Source organism: Schistocerca nitens, chromosome 1 (genome assembly GCF_023898315.1).
Source record: "Schistocerca nitens isolate TAMUIC-IGC-003100 chromosome 1, iqSchNite1.1, whole genome shotgun sequence".
NCBI lineage: Eukaryota > Metazoa > Arthropoda > Insecta > Orthoptera > Acrididae > Schistocerca > Schistocerca nitens.
In genome coordinates this window covers 1,241,842,362-1,241,866,618 of record NC_064614.1, presented here as the reverse complement: position 1 = coordinate 1,241,866,618, position 24,257 = coordinate 1,241,842,362, and the positions used below count along the sequence as shown (strand labels likewise).

The 24,257-nt window shown below is 41.1% G+C and overlaps 1 long non-coding RNA gene and 1 other non-coding gene across 2 annotated transcripts in view; both read right to left on the bottom strand.

The window, feature by feature from the left end:
• The window catches only part of LOC126201821 (uncharacterized), a 901,530-nt gene that overhangs the window by 664,714 nt on the left and 212,559 nt on the right, over nt 1-24,257 (bottom strand). The gene's annotated exons all lie outside the window — the stretch shown is intronic.
• On the bottom strand, nt 16,717-16,791 carry Trnat-ugu (transfer RNA threonine (anticodon UGU)). Its single transcript has one exon. It is a non-coding gene; the product is annotated as a tRNA-Thr (tRNA).

Sequence of the window (24,257 nt, the reverse complement as noted above, 5' to 3'; positions counted from 1 at the left end):
GACAATGCTATTCATCATTTATTATTCGCCTCCCCTTGGTCGACAAGACGTCACCGAACTAGCGAGGTCTTCTAACCATATGCGCTGCGTTGGTACCTACCCTTGCAAATTGATATAATTTTCAACAATTTTCAACAAGAAAAAGTTAAAATGAGTATCTAAGAGGAGAGAGATATTTTAGAAGCAAATCAGAAACTTTAATTTGCCCTGCCTATCCCGTTCACGCGGAGCAAATGATTGGATTACAGAAAACACACACTACATACTCAATTCTAAGACTGTGTATGCCATACTGCCACTCAAGTGCAGAAACAATACAAAAGAACGTCCCGCGCCGCGGAGAAGCGTCATCGAACATTTTGTATCTGATAAAAGTTGTTTCCTCTGATACGATCTACCACTTCTCTAGATGTTTGATTCAAAGACTTTGAAACGCCAGAGATTATTATTGGTTCTGGGCAGCTACAGACAACATCAGACAGTTTATTTCTGTGTAGACATACTGACATACACAGCCAGCCTCCGATGATGCCTAAATAAACTGAGGCGAAACGCGTCTCGCAAAATAAAATGGCCTCTATGATGTTAATTACACAAGACCCTAAGCTATACAATCCTCACTGTATTAATTGCATGCGGTTGTTGCTTCGATCGGAAGCGCGTTAAGATGTTATTAGGTTGGTGCATAAGTTTGTAGCGCTTTTCCATAAGATACATAAACAAAGACTTTAGTCATCAATAATATATTCTCCTTCAGTATTTAAAACAGTATGCCAACGCTGGGGTAACTTCTCGATTCCGTGATTGTAGAAATCACATGGTTTTGAGGCGAAGAAGTCGCTGAGACGTATTCGAAGCGCATTTTCATTCGGAAAGGAAGTTCCTTGCAGGTTGTTCGATAGAGAACGAAGGAGGTGAAAATCTGATGGCTCAAGATTAGGTGAATACGATGTGTGCGGAATGACTTTGCAACCCAACTCCTGTGTAGGGTTTATGGCTGGTGGGCGTTATTATGGAACAGAGTCACTTCGCACAGTCTTCCTGGTCGTTGTTCTTGTACTGCGTCTGCAAGACGCCTGCTCAGTTGTTGACGGTAAATGTCAACAGTGATGGTTACACCTCGGAGAAGCCATTCGCAGTACAACACACCGTCGCTGTTACAGCAGCTGCATAACGTTATCTTTCGTGGTTGCACGTTGGTCTTGTATGGGTAGTCGCTGCTTTGTTTGGGTTCAACCATTCTTTTGTTTTCTTTATGTTAGCATAAATACACCATTTCTGGTCGGCAGTAACGATACAGCGTAGGAATGATCAGTGTTGTTCAGGAGCCAGCTGACGAAGAGCAGGCAGAAATGCACATATGGTCATTCGCTGATTTTTGTGCTCTTTGCTTAGAGCATGCGGTACCCACATACCCGAATTTTGAACCTTTTTACGGTATGGTAAAGTCGCTCGATGGTGGATTGATCACAGTTGACCACATTTGCAAGTTCTCGAGCACACTTGTGGATTAATACGTTCAAATGATTTCGTCAAATACAGGTCTTGTTGAACGTTGAGCTACAGATCTCCTCTCTGCACTTTTCGTGCCGAGGCGCACCTTCTGTTCTGTCCCACGGAACTGACTATACTGGGATGAACTGCGTAACAGGCGGCCCCGTTCAGAATTTAACGCCGATTGGCCCTCGCTGTAGCGACGAGTTCGTAGAATATCATTTGTCTCGCGTTTGATCTTTCCACAGGTAATCTACAATTCTCACATCAACTGCAAGGTAACCCGACTCTGTCATTTACTTCCATACCCCTACATTTATACGGCCCGTTTCATTTCTATCGTCTCAAATACGTACTGAAACAAATTTGATTGGAATACGTCGGCGGTCTTTCGTTCTGCAATCAAGGTTACTGGATTTTCCATGCCAATCTTAAGCAGTATGTTGCGTTGCGCTTTGTCTCAAACAGTTAATTCGTCTTATAAGTAAAGCTGGGTGGTCTAAATCGTGCAGGAAATTGCAATCTCTTCAGGCCGTTACAAACATAACGTCGAATTGCGTCACTTACGAGGGCATTTGAAAAGTCTGTGCAAAAATAAATACTACTTACGTGTTTGGGGCAAACCTTTTTTTTTTATTTTTCGACGTAGTCTCCTTTTAGACTTATACATTTCGTCCAACGCTGTTCTAATTTGTTGATCCCTTCCGAATAATAGGAATTGTCCAAGTCTACAAAATAGCTATTAGTTGCTGCAATCACCTCCGCGTTTGAATAAAATCTTTGTGCCGCCAGCCATTTCTTCAAACTGGGGAACAAATAGTAGTCCGAGGGAACCAAGTCTGGAGAGTAGGGGGGATGTGAAACGAATTGGAATCCTATTTCCATTAATTTTGCTGAGGTGTGTGCTGGTGCATTGTTGTGATGGGAAAGGACATTTTTGCGGTCGAATCGCCGGCGTTTTTCTTGCAGCTCGGTTTTCAAACGTTGAATAATATTCACCTGTAATAGCTTTACCCTTTTCCAGATAGTCCAATACCAAAAGACAGTCTCCATAACTTTTCCGGCGAAAGGAATAATCTTCGCATTTTTGGTGCAGATTCGCCCTTGGTAACCTATTTTTAGATTGTTGTTTGGTCTCAGGAGTATAGTAATATATTCATGTTTCATCCACAGTGATGACGCTTAAAGTCTTGCGGATTCTTCCTGATTAGCTGCAAACCATCCTTGCAACCCTTCACTCGAATCCGTTTTTGGTCAAGCGTGAGCAATCGCGGAACCCATCTTGCGGGTATCTTTCTCATGTCCAAATTTTTATGCTAAATATTATGTACCCGTTCATTCAAGATGCCCACAGCACTAGCAGTCTCACGCACCTTAACTCTTCTGTCATCCATCACCATATCATGGATTTTATCAATGATTTCTGGAGTCGTAACCTCCACAGGATATCCAGAACGTTCAGGAACACTTGTGTCCATATGGCCACTCCGAAAATTTTGAAACCCCTTATAAACTGTTCTAATCGAAGGTGCAGAGTCACCATAATGTTTATCAAGCTTCTCTTTAGTTTCCTGACGGGTTTTGCCTTTCATAAAGCGACGTTTAATCAACACACGAAATTCTTTTTCGTCCACTTTTTGACAATCACTCGACTTCCTTCATTCACACGAATGCCAAACACGAAGAAATAGACCAGTATGGCTGAAACTTGGTGTGCGTTCTTTCGGAAGATGCTACTGACTAAACATGACCTCGATACGCGCCGGTGCTGCCATCTCTCGGACTTTGCTCGGACTTTTCAAACGCCCCTCGTAAACGCTATTCCAAATTTATATCGGAATGTGTATCTCCGACTTGACATAGGACAAAAGTATAAGGAGGAAGCACGGCTCGTATTTCACTAAATTGTGTGAGAACTACGTCCATTACAAAAAATGTTTGTACAATTTCTAAAATGAAACGAATGAACTACTATCAGTTAGCAACACTGCAGCAATACGGACAGACAGCAAAGTTCGTCTGACAAGGACAAGGAAGGAGGTGTCGGGGATGAAGCGATATGGAACTGTGATCAACTCCTTCTGGATTCCATCGCGCCAGGAAAAAGAAGTACTTTGATAACCTAGTAAAACGACATAACTGGAACTTCTATCCTCGAGTTAAATGCATCCAACCACATTCCTCTGCTTAAATCTGGGCGATATAATGCATAGAGAGAAAAATGGGAAAAAACACTACAGCAGAGAACCCGTCAGTAGAATAGCGATTCAACAACAGAATTACATTCTTTTTTCGCTTGGGCTGTATTACGATTAGTGAATCACTCTGTGCAATAGGTATCTTTACGAATATATAAGAAAATAAAAATTGACTCAACAAAGCTGTTCACCTAAAATATTTCCAAAAACGTTTAAAACTTCGTAGCTCAGTTTTCATTATATAGTGAAAGGTATTGTGAAAAGTCCTCCCTGAGTAACATATAGTCTCTTTTCATAGCTAAATGAACTTCGCTTTTTTACACGGAACTATGATAATTTCTGCTACTTGTCACGCAGGTCTAATAAAATAAATTCGACAGCATTTCACTCTTCAGAATCCAATTGGTGGTTTAGAGAAATAATTTAGAACTTGGGTTTTATCTGTATTGAACATGAAAGCGATTTTTATTTCATGCGGAAATCGTATTGTTATACGAAAATATGGAGTTAGGCTGACGGAGCGCAGCTAAGGGGGCCCACCGACAAAAGTGGATTAATGGCAGCATGTTTAATTTAAAACCGATACTAATTACTCCTGGCGACATAAAAAATTGGAAGGCAAAGGACGAGGTACCTGAGGACGATGCACGATTTACCTACGATGGCAGTATTGCTCTTATTTCTGCGAGTGCCTCGTAGAAAGGTGCACGATAAAAATTATATGGATTTATAAGAGGTAATTGAGGTGTAAATATTGTTAAATAATAACTGCGTATCATGAGTTTAATGTCAAGATATTTATATTGCAAGTTTACATCTGCACCAGGGACAAAAAGAATTCACAAAGGCCGGCCGCAGTGGCCGAGCGGTTCTAGGCGCTACAGTCTGGAACCGCTCTAAAGGTTTATAAAAGTCTTTAAAGTTCCATTTGTGTCACCAAATGTTCAAAATGCACACCGTCTACTGCAATACATGCGTGCAGTCGGTAGTGCAAGGACTTCTGGACAGACTGAAAAAGTTCTTTCGATATCATTGAACATACTGCAAAAAAGCGACGTTTTATATTTCGTCGTTGGAAATTGTACAGCAGCTTTATCTTTGAGTTCATCCCAGAGAAAAAAGTCAGGCGGCGTTTAATTAGCAGAACGTGCAGCCTAACAGATAACGCCTTCACCTCCTATCAAGCGACCATATAAGAGCTACGTGATCGCTTTCCTAGCCGCAAGCGAGTCTTCAAGTAGTAGTTGCTCTATGAGAGGCGGTAGCACTTGCAAAGAACCGCATGAGCGCGAGATCGCAAGTTCAATCTTTAGTAAGGCTACTTTGAAAGCGCTGTGGTAAAAGTTACTACAGGAAAAATATTAGCTGTTAATGACTCACAACGTGTATCAGCAGGACGACAGAAAATAAGTGTGCAGGAGGCGCGGGGATCGACCTTCTACGGGATGTAAGTATTACACGTTACAAAATGGACATCGTCGACATTCCAGAAGTATTAAAAATAAACCATTAGCTTAAACAATGAATACCGGATGAAAAATGGTTGGCCACAGTGATCACAAAGTTTCGCACCATCAAGGTCGAAGACTGATACCTTATGAGTTAGAAACCGGAGAGGACGTCCAGGTAGGTATCTACTCTTAAAGAAGGGGTGATGAGAGCTGATGGAATGTGATGTCATGTTACCGAACGCGAAACAGTCTGTTTTGCAGCTTACCGTGAAACTGGCTGTCCTTGAAGGCGTAGCTGCAGACACGGAAAAAACAAAAATCCGGAGGCAGAATTTGTCCAGTGGCTGCATTGTCACATACTTCTCAGGAGGAAGAGTTTGCTCTAAAGGAATATGACTTTTATACAAAGCCCAGCAATCAAGAAAAAGCAAGTTATTTTGACCAGCTGTTGGCCAAAAGCAGTGCTAATACCATAGTTGCAGTTCTCTTACACCCATTTCTACACCCTTGCTTGCTGTGACGTAAATATTCCCTACTGTCCTTGCACGACCACGCACACAAGAAACAATCGTAGCGGGCAAAGCACACCCAACTTCTCGTAGCACAGTAAATAACTTCCCAGCCAATTTACCATCCAGATTAACAGTCGGCGTAATTGTATATGAATGCGCTAATACATTGATATTAGTTGATCTTGATACAACTCTCTTGGTACCCCTCACTTCCAGGGTTCCTTTCATACACATTTCCTCTTCAAAGCCCCGGTGATCGCAGCTGAAAACTAATTCGTTACTGAATGCCGGGATAAGTTTGTTTATCTCATCTACAAATTTTCGGCCCGATTCCGGTGTTCGATGTGCATCGTTATGTTGACGCTTTGTTTGAAATATCTTGTATCTTCTAGTTCTGCTGCACTGTTTGACGTTATGCAATCATCCACTACTTCCCTTGAAGTAACTGTAATGTATGTCACGCGCAGTTCGATGTGCATAACGGAGTGGGTCACTATCATGCATATCCGGTAAATTGCATCTAGCATCTTGAAACGCATAACACTTGATTTTTAACAACTGCGCCTTAACCTCCCTTGAATATCGATAGTTTTTAATATGCCCTAACCTGTCGTATTGCTGAGGAATTATTAGAAATCTTTTCATAATTGCTTTTCACTATACTTCGGATGATCTACCATGTACGTCATTATGTTTAGTTCCCGCACCTTGGACAACGATTGACCTGTACTACGTTTCACCGGAAACGGAACTTGTGGCTTCCTGCGTGACAAAGATGTCGAACTACACGGCTCGACCCATCTTTCAGTATTACTTTCCCTTGTTAAGCACGTATCATCATCATTGGACTCATCATGTACATTGCCCGCACAATCGAGCGTATACGACACCACACATTTCACTGACTCGTCACGCACTTCTTCTTCTTCTTCTTCTTGCGTTACCACGGGTAGCCTCTTCGTGGACTGCATTTTCCTCTTCTTCTCCCAGAACCTCTTCATTCTTTCTCTTCTCCTCTCCCGCTCTTCTTCCGAGATCTTCAGTTTCCGTTTCTCCTGGCGGCTCCACTGGTGACATTCTAATCTTTTCCTGTATTCTTCTCTGTCATTGATCTCGGGCATATTTGTCGGTGTATATTTGTTCCTCCAATTTTCCTTTCCTTCGACCTTGATCCCCAATTCCAACCAGTCCTTCTGAAGTTCAACAATCCACGTGGTTCCTGTCTTTCCCCTTGTCCTCCCTGTTGTTTCCCACACTCTCTTCGTCATTATGTCCATACTCATCCTAACTACATGCCCAGCAAACCTTGTCCTTTTGAGTCTGATTTCCCCGGATATTGTTCTCATGTTCCGGTAAAATTCTTCCCTAGGTCTTCGCATCCACCTCTCTCCACCTCTTTTGGGACCTAGTATTTTGCTCAGTATTTTCCTCTCTTCTTTCTCTAGTTGCTCTGCCCCATTTCTTCCTAGTGTCATCGTCTCAGCAGCATATAATACTGCATTCCTCACTGTTGCCTTGTAGTGGCTCGTCACGCAGTGCCACATTTTTCACACTGGGAAATTTCTTGGGTTTCTTTCCGATGAAATGTTAACTTCGGCAACTGCTGTTGTAGGTTTAACGCAATGTTTCCTTTGTTTATCGTTGCCATTGCTGTGCTTTGTATCAACACCACCAGCACTGTAGTACTGTCGTGAGTTACTCGTCGACTAAGCAGTTCAACTACGCTCCGAGGCCTCATGCTGTGCTCGCCACTGGATGTCTCCAGTCCTGTACCCTGTTGCCATCAGCAGCCAATGTTGTGGTTGCATTGTGGGGCATCAAATGACATAGGCACCATTGGCCTTTCGCAGTCTCGCATTCATGGGATTCCTTTCTTAGATGAGAGACTGTGCGTGTCGGCTTCCCGTTGAAGTTTCTTCGGTGAAGTAAGAACCAGTGACGTGGTCTCCAATAATCCCGCACCAAACGCTCTCATTCCACTGCCTCTGATGTTCAAACTGCCTAAGTCAGAGCGAATTTTCAGTAACCCAATAATGAATATTTCTTTTATTCAGCTTTCCATGATTTTGTATAGACAGCTTCATCGGTTAAGAGAATTCTTAGAAGAATAAACCTAGATCCCGATTTCGTATCAGATCCAGCTGACAGAATTCCACGCATCTTATGAAATCCAGTTGGTTAATCTGCTGGTGAAGTATCACACGATACGGCTGGAAGCTGTTTGTGCACAAAATACGAACAACGATCGGCTTATTCCAAAGGCACTGGCAGTTGCTCTAGAGCTAAGACGTGGGTTACTAGCAACATCTGCCTGAACAACTATTTCACCCCTTCTACTCGGTATAATTTTGCTCCTTATCCTCTGCGCAGTAATCCAACCCCTTCCAATCACAAAATTTTGCGTACCGTATCTGTTGAAATGTCATCCTAACTGGACGACGTCTGTCGCCTTCGTGCGTACAACGTGGAATGTACCAAGGCTGGCCACTACGGGAAGTTGAGCCACTTTCTACAACGTATTCGCAGTTGTTTTTTCCCTTTATTTTATTAATAATGTAAGTTAAATTTCATGGAAGCTGTCTGATATAAATGATGATAATAAATGAAAAGCACCAGTTTGCTTATGTTCTACAATATTACTTTTATTGTTAGCCGGTTTTCGGCTTACAAGGCCATCTTCAGACATTTACTGAGTATTATCACCAAAGAAGTTAAATGTGTCCTACACATCTAGACTGAAGTAGAAACATACAGTAAGTAACATCTTTGCAATAAAATAGTAAAAACTGAACAGTACACCAATAACAATGGAGTTGACAGGAAAACCTTTAGCACGAAATAGGAATAGCATGCCTACTTAACAGTTTCTATTAATAAACAAAACTAATAAAATAAAATAAAATTAATACTAGACAAGGCTGCATCAGGAGGTATGGAACATGGAGAGTAATACACAACCAATTAAAAAAGAAGAGACAGTTGTCAAATAAAAAATGGTTCAAATGGCTCTGAGCACTATCGGACTTAACATCTGTGGTCATCAGTCCCCTAGAACTTAGAACTACTTAAACCTAACTAACCTAAGGACATCACACACATCCATGCCCGAGGCAGGATTCGAACCTGCGACCGTAGCAGTCGCGCGGTAGACAGTTGTCAATGTAAATACAGAATACATAAGGAACTTAACCCTAGGACGCCTAAGAGGGGGGTTCGCTGAACCCACAATTTTTTTATGTCCCCTGCTTCTGCTCAAGTACCTTTCATACTACATATTCCCTTTGAGCTATTGTTTGTTGGCTATTTTATGAAACGTTAGTGTCAATATATTTTACAGAAAATTCCTGCTTTGAAAGAAAAAATAAATAAACTTATTATGGGTCCAACAACCCCCCCCCCCCTTAGGCTTCCATGCTATAGAAAATTTCCCTTAGTAGGATTTCGTATTTCTCATCTATACAACAATGCAAGTTAGTTTCTTGTTGGTTGGTATTCTTGATATTCACAACAATTGGTTTACTTTCAGAGGAAGTGATTGTTGATGTCAGTCAGCTGTTATTTATCTTGTAAACTTGCAGTGAGTTAGTGCAGTTCCCAACACGTAGGCCTCCAGGAACTTTGGTGTCCTACACAGCAAAAACGAAACCAAGTAAAAACTTACTGATGTTGTCAACAATGCACCAAGATAAAGGCACTGTTGGAGGAGAGAAGAATAAAACCGAGATAAATGCATATTATAATTCCACTAAAGGTGGAATTGATACCATTGATCAAATGGCGCGTATGTACACCTGCAAGAGGGGAACAAAGAGATGGCCTCTATCTGTAATTTACTCTCTCATCGACATTTGTGCTATCAATGCAACCACCATATTCATCCAGCAACATCCAAGATGGAATGAAAAGAAACACAACAAACGTAAACTTTATCTTCTGCAAGCTGGGATGGAACTAGTGAAATTGCAGGTAGACGAAAGAAGTGCCAATGCAAGAGGGTTATCTGACCAAATTGTTCAATCAATGGAGACTATTCGACAAAAGAAAATCAAAGAAGTCACAACAGAAGCACGTCAGCCTCCTGCAGGGAAAGGTCGGTGCCATATTTGTGTAAGAAAAGCTAAAACAAAGAAGCAGAAGTACAACAATCTTAAGTAAACCAAAACAGTATTGTGGACAGTGTCATAAACATGTGTGTAACACATATTCAGAAAAAATTGTGAAGTGTGTCTCTTGCCTTGAAATTGATGACTCAGAGTAGTCTATTGTATATGAACACATCTGTATTTTGTATTGTAATATGTCAATTTTTTATTCACTCAATCCAATTTTTATAACAATTAACAACATTTATAAACCGATGCCTTAGTTAAAATATATAAACCATTTTGTAAGTTGTAAGTTTTCGTCAGTAAACTTATTTAATACCTGTGGGCTCGCCGGACACCCCGCCCCCCGCCACCCTTAGGCATCCAAGTTAGAAAAGAAGGCTTGGGCGTCCTAGGGTTAAGCAATATCAATAAGATAAACAGAAATTAACAAATGCAGGAAAATGGAGGTGTCTGAGGGAACCTCATTTTGAGTGTGTGGTGGTACTGCATTTTAACATTAACATTATAATCAAAGCAGTGGCTGTGTACCAGTTTTCATTAAATAAATGAGAAAAGTAAAATATGAACAGTATTTGATGAGCCAACTACAAGGGGAGTTAAACATGGACAGTAATACAAGTACACGTTAAAAGAAAGCTTTAACTATTGAAACTACAGCCCTTGTGGAATACAAAGACAACTGCAATAAATAAAACAACTTAATGAATACAGGAAAATGGGAATATGTAGGAAGGGAGAGTGTGGGAAGTAATGGACAACAAAGCGCCACGAACCGACATCAACAAGGCACCGAACTGCGCGAATGGAAAGACCGGGCAGCGCCACACCTCCAGGAAGGCAGAGTTCAGCGCCCCCTGTCAACGCTGACTTGCCCAGCCGCCCATCGCTGGATGCGACCTTTCTGTCGTAGACATCGATAACATCAGTACTGAGTAACAGGAAGACGACACTTAGCCTGCGTTCCGCCAGTAGCAATAGTATGTAAAAGTAATTCCATGTGGGAGGCACAGGAAGCACATCAAGCCACCTCATAACGAGAAGTTCTGTTACTTTCTTTTTTAGAAACAAACTGTTCTATCAATCTGCAAGCGTTATATATAGATCAGTTTGGATAATTGCCACCAGCCATCGCAAGCTCTCTTCTTCCAGTTTTGTGTCGGTGCTCACTTCCATTGTAGTCGACACAAGAATTTGTGCAGAAACCAGACTACAACTAGAATAATCGAAGGAGGTGAAAGAGAAACAGGGGTTGCGAAAGGAGGGAGACAGAGTTGTAACCTTCCGTCCACGTTATTGAATCTGTACATTGGATAAACTGTGAAGTAAACCAAGGAGAAATTTGGAAAGGCAGTACAAGTTCGATGAGAGTAAACAAAGCTTTTGGCTTGCCGATAACATTGTAAATCTGTCAGAGACGGCAAAATATTTCGTGTATCCTTTCAACAAAAACTACAGCGGCTTGAAAAGAGTTTAAAATATGAATAACAACAGAAGTAACCTGCAGTTAATGAAGTGTAATCGAACAAATTACGTAATGCTGAGGGACTTGAACTGGAGAATGAAACATTAAAAGTAGTACGTGAATTTCTGTATTTGGGCAGTGGTAAATGCCCACGGAAGACGTAAATAGGGCTAAAATACAGACTAGTAATAACAAAAAAGCTCTTTTCCAAAAGGAGAATTTAGATTTAGGTGCTAAGGTGTACTTTGTGAAAGTATGTCAGAGGAAAAGTCCAACCTCTGCTTATTCACGTCAGAGACACCTTGCAAGTGGCGACCTTGAAAAAACGAATTTCCGTTTCTTTGATGTTGTATGTTCAAGTGCCAAATGGTGTTCCGGGAGCCGCTGAAAGCGTTCATAGGCACAGCACGTGGTAACGAAAGAGTAATTGGGGGAACAGCTATCGTCTGCGTCATACAAATTCTGTAAGAAACTGTACGCCATTGATCACAGGATTAGTGATACAAGCAAGGCATGAAAACAAAAAATGATGAGCAGTATCAAAGCAGTTGATTGGATGATAGTCAGCAATAAAAAATACCCTTCTGTGCGCTGCCAGGGCGGCGGGTCGACGCTCGTCTGGGGACGGCGACATTTCTTTTTGACGTCCGCCAGAGTGCCTCTGTCGCTACTGAGCTGTCCGAAGTAAACAGACCGCTGACATCATTAACCGGCCGCCAGCAGAGAGGACAAACGCCTTTTATCAAAGCAACATCGTTCAGCCGGGTCGATTGTGCCACTCCAGTCGACATACCTGGCGCTCGTACAAAAAAGATCACACGAGCCGACTAACTGCCTTCTCGATAAAGGCGGCAATGAGAGTAGTGTCCGGCGCGTGCAAACACCCATTTGCTAAATGGCCCGCCTGGTAATGTCTTTCTGACTTGGGGACACATCAATAACACTGACAGGCGTCGTAAGGAATATCTCTACTCGCCCACCAGAGCACTGAAACCACTGCACCGCTCATTTTTAGCGCTACGGTATATATTTATGTAACAACCTGTGTTGTATGAGAATCTTTTTCTGAAGCAAGTCTATTTCATGAGTAATCTGCAAACTTAAATGACTTCGAGATAAGTTATATACAGTAGCGGAATACAATATAAACGTAAGTTGCTATGAAAGTAGTAGTACAAGGACTGAAGCATACGTGTGTCAAATTTATAGTGAAAGTAGTAGATAAATGTAAGACATAAATAATCATGACGAAATTACGTAGTTTCATTCATAACCCGAGTAACAAAGTAAGGAGTTTGCATTTCCTGGATGGAAATTGGTACAAAGGCCTTCACTATCCTGTTGTGGCATTGGACAGGTAGTACTTTGTTGAACCTCATCTCAGAAATTCTATTCGGCACTGATTTTGTTACGGCCTGTAGTTCTTGCAGTGAAATTGACGCCCACTCTTCTAGTATCTCTCTTTTTAGGTCACATATGGACTCAAATTGTCTTACACTGCGATGAACACGCCTTGAAAGTATTCCCGAAGGGTTTTCCATTCTGTTCTAATCCGGGCTACGTTCAGGCCAAGGTAAGACATCTATATCTTTATCTTCTAACCACTTTTTGCTTGCAGCAGAAATATGCACAGATGCATTATCTTGTTGAAACTTTTGAATTTAGTCCCCTAGGTCTTCGTACATTCTAATAAATTGCGTCTTTATCAATGCCTGAGTTACCTATAGCGCAGAAAACTGCCTAAATCGTAACACTTCCACCACCAAAATTTCTGCTTATTTTTACCTGCTGCTCTGTTCTCAGATCGTGCCATTAATGCTGATATACATCTGGCCAATACAAATTAAACTTTTTCTCATCACTGAAGATCGCTTCGTCCCATTCTGAAGTCCATGACATATGTTTTTCAGGAAACTCTAATCTAGCCTTTTCATGTTTGAGTATTAGAGCAGGTCTCTGCAGTCGTTTCTTGAATGCTAGATGTTTGTCATGGGACAAAATTTGTCACGCACGTCTGGCAGTTACTGGCAACAATAATTAGCAAAGAGTTGCACAAAAGTAACCGTTTCGATGCCTGAGATAATTTTCTACTTTGCCCACATTTTCCATTCAGTCCGCATTGTGCGCCCAATCTAACTAAATTACTAATCGCTGTATTTGAACCAGTCAACGAATTTGATGTTAGAGAGATCCATCTCGTTGTTTTTGTTTGTTTGTTTGTTTGTTTTTCTTTCATCGCATGATAACTGTTTTCCGCCTGGCATTGTCATAATCGTCGTTTATGTACACAACACGCACTGCCACAAATGGTGCCCGTTTCCTATGTGCAGTAAGGGAACGTACGAACACACTGATACCTTCAGTCACCTCAGTCGTTAATGTCTTGTTACATAGCGTGTAACGAAAATGTCCCGCTCAAATTGCAGAACACGTTACTCACACGTACATCTACATTACATGGGTACACTGCAAATCACATTTAAGTGCCTGGCAGAGGGTTCATCGAACCACCTTCACAATTCTCTATAATTCCAATCTCGTATTGCGCGTGGAAAGAAAGAACGCCTATTTCTTTCCGTAAGATCTCAAATTACCCTTATTTTATCGTGGAGATCGTTTCTCACTATGTAGGTCGATGTCAACAAAATATTTTCGCATTCGGAGGAGAAAGATGGTGATTGGAATTTCGAGAGAAGATTCCGTTGCAACTAAAAACGCCTTTCTATTTAATGATGTTCAACCCAAATCCTGTATCATTTCACTCTCTCCCATATTTCGCTATAATACAAAAAGTACTGCCCTTCTTTGTTCTTTTTCGATGTGCTCCGTCAGTCCTATCTAGGTAGTCTCCTTAATAGGTCTGTTACATTTTCTGTCCTGCCAATAAAACGCAGTCTTTGGTTAGCATTCCCCACAACATTTTCTGTGTGTTCCTTCCAATTTAAGTTGTTCGTAGATGAAGAAATTTTGACGTATGAACATGAGTCTGGAATTAATATTGGGAAACACACACGAATAGAACGCACCAGCATACCACATGTAACTCTTGCTCACACGAGATGTTCAATACACCCTCCGTGGGCACTGATACATGCATTAACCCGTAGTGCATCTCGGATGCGCTGATGTTCCTGTGGTGTGTTGCGTGTTGCGTGTGGTTTTGCAGCCTTCCATAATACGGGCACGGAGACTCTGAACATCTTGTACTGGGGGTCCATACACAATAGCTTTCAAATGCCCCCACTAATAAAAGTCCGGTTGATTTAGGTCCGAAGAACGTGGAGGCCAGGCAAATGGTCCATCTCTATCCATCTGTCACCGAATCTGTTATTTATAAGCTGACAGATTTTAACACTAAAATGAGGAGTTTGCTCCATCGTGCATGAAGTACATGTTTCCTTGCACGGCTAAAGGCACATCTGATAACCGATCAGGTAGAACATGCTCTACGAAATTATTATAATTTTGTCCGTTGGGGCTGGGTGGAGGAAAGTGCGGTCTTACCACTCACCAACAATCCCGGCCCAAACATCGAGAGAAAATGTTGATGATTTGCTTCAACAGTTGCGTGAGGATTGACCTCTGCCCATACATGCCGATCATGAAAATTTACAATCTGATCTCGTTGAAACGACACATCTGTAAAAAACACCGTTGCACTAAAATTAGGGTTGACAGCTGAATAAACCATTCGCAGAAAAGAATCCGTGCAGGAAAATCAGCTGCTGATAGTGGCCGCACACGCTGTAAATGGTATGGATACAACTGGTCCTCGTGTAACACTCGCCAGACAGTCGTGTGGTCAACATTCAGTGCTGCAGCTACATGTCTTATGCTGACAGGGTCGTCGACAACTGGCGCCTCCCGCCTGCGGTGTCATCGCCCTTCTACGGCTCCTCTGGTCGCGAATATCAGGCTTCGGTGCCCCATGTTCCTGAAGTCGAGGATCAATGGCATCAAACTTTTTCCTGTCGGGGCCCCTTCGTCCTGGAAAACTCTCCCGGTACAAACGTTGAGCGAGACCACCATTGCCGTCAGCTAATCCATACATAAAATGGGCATCGGCAGTCTCTGCATTTGTGTACACTGCCACTGCACGAGCCAAGTCTGTGATTAACTCTACGTAGTAACCTGTGTGCTTGCAACAGTGGTACTGATCGCTGGAACAGTTGATGTTACCTGTAAACAAGCAATGACGTACGTCCCATGTCAATAGGTACAATAGGTACATCAATATTTTAAACATGGCTGAAACTGTTTAAATTCTTCACGATAAAGGATGACAGCCAAAACAGTTCCAGGATAAAAAATTTATTAAAATTCTTGACCAAGGTTTCGGTGTATATAAATATACCTTCATCAGAAGTTAAAAAAAATCATGATGTAATTTTAGGTTTTTTACTTCTGATGAAGATATATTTATATATACCGAAACCTTCGTCAGGAATTTTAATAAAATTTTTATCCTGCAACTGTTTTGGCTGTCATCCTTTATCATGAACAATAGGTACATGTAAAAACACTGTAGGTGCACAACGTAACCAGACGTCACCAAGAGTGCATGTTCTCCATAATTGTAACTTTCTGTTCTTGTGTGTTGCCGATGTTTAATGCGTTGGAGAAAGTGATTTGTAATATGAAAAAAGAAAAGAGTTTCCAGACCCATGTTCATATTGCATCATTTCTTCGTCTACGTGTGAGGAATGTGTCCTGCAATTTGTGCTGTACATTATTCTTGCACCCTGCATACCGTACTACTGCCATCAAATGTCATACCACTTGATTGTATTTGTCGTTATACTGGTTCTCATAGTATTGCAAATACGCTGTGCACGACTATTCCAACCGACGATGTTATTTTTCCCACAAATATCCACGCGTTGTTACTGATTTCCACTACTGTAGCTAGTTACTTACTTAGTAACCATATTAAGTATAAACTTATGATGCGGAACTTGTCGACAGAACAAGTATGTATCTACTCGTACACGGCATGGAAAGAGCTGTTAAGGAGATGCATCTTTAATCCACATTTGGAAACATTTCTACTATCTACCACACATTTTATTTGCATGGGCAGATTTTCAAAGAATTTTCAAGCTGTATATTTCAACACTTTTTGCGTCAAAAGTAGATTCATTGAAGTGTAATACAGGTCATATCCCCTTTTAGTGCTGTACTTGTGAATATCTCCGTTACTCTCAAACTGAGATGGATTGTTCATAACAAATTTCATAAGCCATAAGTGAATAAATGTAACGGCAGGTAGTAGGTGATATTTACCGCAGCTAAAAAGACACGCCTATAAGATGTAAGTGTGTGAACCCAACACTTAATTCTAATCCTATATATGACGGTAGTATCTGTTCCCGAAAGAACAGTTACCGTGGATGACCACGCAGCTTTGCTAGAAATGAAATGATAATTAAATGGACACCCTAGCTGCAAACAGGCGTTGATGTACTTCATTGGGGATATGTTGAAAATGTGTGCCCCGACCGGGACTCGAACCCGGGATCTCCTGCTTACATGGCAGACGCTCTATCCATCTGAGCCACCGCGGGCACAGAGGATAATGCGTCTTCAGGGACTTATCCCTTGCACGCTCCCCGTGAGATCCACATCCCCGGTCGGGGCACACATTTTCAACATATCCCCAATGAAGTACATCAACGCCTGTTTGCAGCTAGGGTGTCCATTTAATTATAATTTCATTTCTAGCAAAGCTGCATGGTCATCCACGGTAACTGTTCTTTCGGGAACAGATACTACCGTCATATATAGTTAAAATATGACTTCCCGGACATTGACCTTCTTGTGCGAACGCACACGCTATGCCCGAACTCGTACGGGACTGGTAGATTAATCTGCCACGAGTAATGAGTATGATGGGCAAACACCTATTAGGCGGACTACGAGTGTAGTGTTGTGGACATGTTGGGAATGTGGATCTCACGGGGAGCGTGCAAGGGATAAGTCGCTGCAGACGCACTATCCTCTGTGACCGCGGTGGCTCAGATGGATAGAGCGTTTGCCATGTGAGAAGGAAATCCCGGGTTCGAGTCCCGGTCGGAGCACACATTTTCAACATATCCTCAATGAAGTACATCAACGCCTGTTTGCAGCTAGGTTGTCCATTTAATTATCATTTAATTCTAATCCGTTTCTGTTGTCCAATAGGCACTTCTTGCCTAAGTTAGTACTCTGGAATATTATTTCATACCGCATCAGAGAATAAAAATAAAGTAACTTACTGACTTCTACGTGGGTAAATCAATTATTATCCGCAAATTAATTATAAAATTGTATTGCTATCAAATAGGAAACTTACAAGAACATTATTTTTCGACACAGTCTCCTTGCGTTTCAACGCACTTGGTCCACCGTTGTACAAGCTTTCTGATGCCCTCATGAAAGAAGGTTCTCGGTTGAGCTGCGAGACAGGAATGCACCGCTTCTTTCACTGCTTTTTCCGAGGCAAGTCGACGGCTCCTTGATATCTATTTGTGTGGACGAAACAAGTGACAGCCAGAAGGTGTACCATCGGAACTGTATGGAGGATGGTCCAGTACTTCAAATTTGAGTTTCTGGGGTGTTTCAGCAGTGTGGGCAGCAGTATGCGGACGGGCATTGTCGTGCAGCAACACAACACCTTTTGACAGCGATCCTCTGCGTTTGCTTCGAATAGCAGGCTTTAGCCTGGCAGTAAGCATCTCACTGTGACGTACACTGTTTATTGTTGTGCCCTTTTCCCTATAATGTTCCAGTACGGGACCTTGTGCGTCCCAAAAAACCGTAAGCATTAGTTTTATTGCGGACGGTTGGGTCTTGAACATTTTCTTGCACGGCGAATTTGAATGTTTCCATTTCATACTCTGCCGTTTACTCTCCGGCTCATAATGATGGATCCAAGTTTCGTCACCAGTAATGATCCTATCTAAGAAGTTGTCCCCTTCGTTACCATAGCGATCCAATTGTTTTTGCAGATGTCCAAGCGCGTTTGTTTATGCAATTGTGTGAGTTGCTTTGGGATCCATCTTGCACGAACTTTATGAAACCCAAGTCTGTTACGGATGATTTCGTAGGCAGAACCGTGACTAATTTGCAGACGATGTGCCACTTTGTCAATAGCTAATCGTCTGTCTAAGAGAACCATTTCACGTGAACGGTCAGTGATTTCTTCATTTGTGGCGGTAAACGGTCGTCCGTCTCCCTCATCATGCGTAACCATTGTGCGACCATTTCGGAATATTGAAATTCATTCGTAGACAATCCGTTGTGGCAAAACATTGTTCCCGTACTGTACCCGTCTTCGATGAATTTTGGCTCCTGATACGCCTTCCGACGACAAAAAAACGGTTCACAGAACGTTGCTCTTCTTTGGTGCAAATAGACAGCGGAGCAGCCATGATTAACAGCACGGCAGCAATAACGAAACTAATCTAGCAGCTTGAAAATTGCAAAGATATAACGACACATAACCAAAATAAACAAAACTATAACAACTGCGGATAATAATTGACTTACCCTCGTATGTTCCAGGAGTTGGAAATTATTCTTATGGCAAAAATAGCCGAAACGAAGCATTTCTGCAGGTGTACTACATACATTTCCCGCTTTAAATTTTCATCAAATTGCGCCTCCTAGAGCTTGGGATTTTCTACAATGTTAATTATTTTTTTATATACCAAGTTAATGAGAGGTGGGATTTTGTAATAGTACAAACTGTTTGAACTGCGTTTCTTTTCAGTGTTTAAGGCTGACCCATTCGTGCAAAACGAGTTAGCAACCGTCACAAAAAGATCATTTCCTATTTTTCCTGTGGATACTTTTTTGCTTGGCTTCACAACAGTACTTGTATCATCTGAAAACGGGCCAGATTCAGTATCCTCATTCAAATAAAATTGGCCATTGATTTAACACTGTGGTTCTCCGATTCTGATTTCTCCCCACGCAGATGATGTGGCTTACCTACTTGTATTCATCGAATAGGCTTGGGTAATAAAATGAATATTTATTTTCCTCTCTTCACGAGAGTTATGAAAAATCTGTTAAAATAGGTGCTTGTAGCCATGCAAGTCCATATCTTCCATTGCTGTTTTGGTCCATCTTCGGAGTGAGCAAAGAAATTGGAATTTGCACGACAGCATACTCTAAATTTGATGGATTACAGGAAATGAAAATCTGTCGTTGGATTACCACTTTCTAAAATTTACTTGCCCTGCAAAAACTGAATCAGTGAATATAGAGAGGTCATTTCTGTTGTAACGCTCCTAATTTCTACTACCAGTTCTCGACTTCCCAGGAACTACTGCACCTGTAACTTCATCAATCTGGTGAGCGTCAGGATACATCCAGACAGTTTTTTTTTATGAGCAACCGATGCCTGCCACTGGTATTCGTTTGTTGTTTTGTCTGTTTACCTTCATTTTTACGCCATTTTATAAAAAAGCGTTGTGGATGATTACTTTCGCTAAATAGCAACTGGAATGAATTTTGGTGTCAAACTGTAAGAACTTAAACTAGAACTATTGCGCTAATATTGAGATATTAACTCAACAGATTAGGCGGATGTTCAACCGTCATGTTGATTACATACTGTTAATCTTATGCTCTCCTTATCATTACTATTTACTGGCACATATCATTACCTGGTAATGATATAATGATAACTGTTCATATAACAATCTTCACTAAATTAGGTGTATTCTGCAACAGTTCAAGGAACCATTCTGCAGGTGTTCAGTACAGTTCCCTCCTGCAACTGACGGCAGAGCGGAGGGTGCAATTTTAGCTCATCTGGGCTTTTCACAGTCCGATTTGGGACAAGGCCGGTGTCCGATATTACCGAAGGCACTATGTGTGCCCACTCCTGTATTTTCATGGATTTTACTTAATCTGACAGTCCGCTATATTTAGCCATCCTCTCCTCTTACGTGGTTTGCTGATTACGGGTATTGGGCTGATTAACTGCGGTTTTAATAACATTTAATCAAATTTGGGTTTTCTACAATCGGCTTCTCCTGTTATTGTTATCGTTATACGTGCACCCTTCCACGTTACTTTATCCTGTGTAAGCCTCTTCATCTCTACTTTACTACTCCAGCCTAACTCATTTGAACTTGCTAATTGCATTCATCCTTTGGTCTCCCTCTTCAATCTTCACCCCCCTCGCTTCCCTTCATTACCAAATGGGGGGATTGATTCCTTCACATCGCAGGATGTGTCCCATCAGCCTATCCCTTCTTTTAGTCAATTTGTGCCATTCATTTCTTGTTTTCCCAATTCGATTCATCACCTCATCATTAGTTACACATCTGATACTCGGTATTCTTCTGGAGCACCACAGTTCAAAAGGTTCTATTCCCCTCTTGTCTGAAGTGCACACCGTTCATATTTCACTTCCGTGCAAGGCCGCTCGCTAGACACATACAATCAGAAAAGACTTTCTAACACTTTGATATATCAGGGACGTTAACAAATCCCTTTTGTGCTATAGCCTGTCTTCACTTTATATCCTCTCTGCTTTTTTATATCTTCAGGTATTTTTCTGCACAAATAGCTAAATTCCTCTACTACCTTTAGTGTCTCATATCCGAATCTGACACATTCATGATCACTAGATTTAAGCCGACTACATCCCCCCATTTCTAGTTGTTCACTTTCATTGCTGTTCATGTTAAAGCCTCTTTTCAAGACACTATCAACTACATTCAACTGCTCTTCCAAGTCATCGGTAGCCCTCTTCAAATTTCTCCTTGGTTTCCTTTACTGTTTCCTCAACATAGAGATTTAATAACGTGAAATATAGGCTGCAGCCTTGTGTCACTCCTTTCTCAACTATTTCTTATCTTTATGTCTTTCGATGCTTATAATTGTATAGTTTATGTATTAGTTGTAAATAACCTTTCCCTTGCTATATTTTATCCCCACTAACTTCATAATTTCAGTGTGTATTACATACATCGTTGTCAGAAGCTTTCTCTAAACCCACAAAAGCTATAAATATATTTATAGTTTTTCTTAATCTAACTTCCATAACAAGTAAGGTCACAATTGCCTCGCATTTTCCTACAGTTCTTCGGAACGCAAACTGATCTTCTCCGACGTTGCCTTATATCAGCTTTTACCAACCTTCTGGAAATAATTGATGTCAGTATTTAGTAAGCATGACCTAATAGTTCTTGCATGTCTGGTTCTCTCAAAGGTCTCAACAATTATGAGGAAATGTTACTACTCTACTGGCCTTGTTTCCGCTTAAGACTTTCAGTGGTCTGACAATTTTTTCTTTCATATCTCCCACTACATTTTCATCTACTTCCTCTTCCTTTCTATAATATTATGTTCATTTGCCTTGTATAACCCTCTTCCACATTTCACCTATCCCTTCTTTGTTTAGTACTGGCTTTCCGTCTGAGCTCCTGATATTCATTTCCCTACCTATTTTTTTCTCCAAAGTTCCTTTTAATTTTCTTATAGGCAGCGTCTATCTTTACCTAATTCTGCCGTTTCTGCATCATCGCACTTCTTGCCCTTCCATTATTGCTTTGCCATTTTGAACTTCCTGACAACCTCACCTTTTAGACATTTGGAGTCCCAGAGGTCCGCCTCATTAGTTGTATTATTACGTTTTGCCCTTTTTGTCAATTACATTAACGCCTCGTCTGTTACCCCAAGATTTCTTTTTGCCTATTTCATTCTCTACTGCTTCACTATTTCATCTCTCAAAATTACCTATCCGCCTACTGTTGAGTTTTTTTCACCTGTGTCAGTAAATCGTAACCCAACGCTGCCTTTGAAACGCTCGACACCCTTTAGTTGTATCACTTTATTCCAGTTAGTATTTTTCAAAAATTTTAAGCTTTTCTTTACATCATCGATAAATATTCTTGGTTGTCGTAATGGTCTTCATCTTTCTTCTGCCACAGTGTTGATGAATATGACTTTCTTCGATCTCATCAAATCACAAATCAAATTGGTAAAGGAATTTTTGCTGTAGTATCAAGTTTCTTAAATAGATCAGATAGATCAATGTTTCCTTGGGTTCCCCGTTCACCAATGGCTTGATCTTCCATTTCTTCATGACTTCCTCTCAAAGATTCCAACAGATTTCTAGTTTTCTTTTGTGTCAATATCCAAGATTCGCGGGCGTATGTTAGAAGTGCCCACGCAAGTGAATTATAGACGGATAGTTTGATTGTCCCACAAATATTTCTGCGTTTTACTGAAGCTGGCAGAGGTTTTTTCATTTGAAATTCTAATTTTAAGTTAATCTTTCACATTTTTAAATGTGTTGAAGAAGGTTGCAAGATATCGGAGTTCGTTTGGAAGTTAGATTGTTTTTGTTTGAACTTAGAAGTTATCATTATATTTGGAGGTATTTTGTTGACATTTAATTGAAATTTTTTTTCCATTGAGGATTTAGAATAATTGATATAGAAGAGATATAATTTGTCTTCTATCTGTTCTCCTAAGGAAACTATACCAACAACTCAAGACAATACCGGAATAAAATTCTCAAGTGTTAACATATCATATATGCACATACGGCGCAAAGAATTGCTCGCATCGGGCACTAATTTCCTGGTTCTGTAAAATTTATAACGACAAGAAACTGGCATCTTTGCAGCTGGTTAACTGCATCAACGTTTTTAGTGGCTCGTGTCAGTTACATGAGGTGATTGATGGAGTTGTTTACGGTTGTGAGGCGTGTGGGTATTAGGAATCCGTCAAGTCTGTGAGGACTCGTTCGCCTACACATAAGTGAAGAATAATGTAAAGGTCAAACAAAGAAACTGACGGTGGTTACCACAGCTGAGCCGCTTCGCCAGGTTAGTAGAGACTAATGCAGAGACACTTCTCCGACTTCGGTCAAACTCTCCCAGATGAGCAAAAGGTATTTGTCTTCTCACTTGCTTGAGCGAGGTGGCGCAGTGGTTACCACAGTGGACTCGCACTGGGGAGGACGACAGTTCTAATCCGTGTCCGGCGATCCTGATTTAGGTTTTCCGTGATTTCCCTAAATCTCCTTTGAAAGTGCACGACCGACTTCCTTCCCCATCCTTCCCTTACCCGATGGGACTAATGACCTCACTGTTTGGTCCCCTCCCCAAATAAACAATTCAACCTTCCTGCTTGTCTTTAAAGAAGTGTAATCCGACCAATCAGTAGGAAGCAAAATCAATAATTACCTTGTGATTTTAGGCCAGCCAGCATTTTACCCGCTCTATCCAAAGCTGTGAACTATATTGTGCTCTATCTGCGAACTCAATACTTACGCAAATTTAAATTTAATAACAAATATCATTCCGATTTTCGCTAAAACGTCAACATATATACTGCTCTAATTAAGGTAACTGATGATATGACATACACGATATCCAACTGTGAGACTGCAGTGTTGCAGTTCATAGATTTCAGCAAAGAAATTGATATCATCGACTTAGACATACTGCTCAGGAAAAATGTGACAGCTAAAATTTTCAGACATCAGGATGAAGTGGTCTGAAAACTAACTGAGAAGCGGAGAGTAGCGTTTTGTTTGTGAGACTGAAGATCCGTTCTGGAAGCATATGTGTTCAAAAGTGTTACAGAGGTCAATTTCGGGTCCCCTGCAACAGTAAACCTTCTGGAACTCAGTTACCAAGGAAGCTGTAGTAACAGAATGTGCAACAGCAGTTTTAACTCTGACAGCGGCTACGAACTCATTGGTGCATGGAAGCAGGCTGTAACGCCGGAAATGCATATCCTTCTATTTCCATCTATTGTACTATAGATTTTTCCTTATTTTGTTACCCGAAGATATGACATTTCTGTGTCTTTATATATTGTAATTGTTTTACTATTTGTATATACATATTTATGCATTTATGTCGATATATAATTGGTTTGTTTTGTAAATATTATTTGTATTTTTACGCTGGGTCTTGCCTAGGGAAAACTATGCTATCGAACGAATGCATCGATAGGTCGTGTGGAGAACCAAAGTGTTTAGGATCTTTGGTAGTATTAACTCTGCCGCGTTGAGCGCG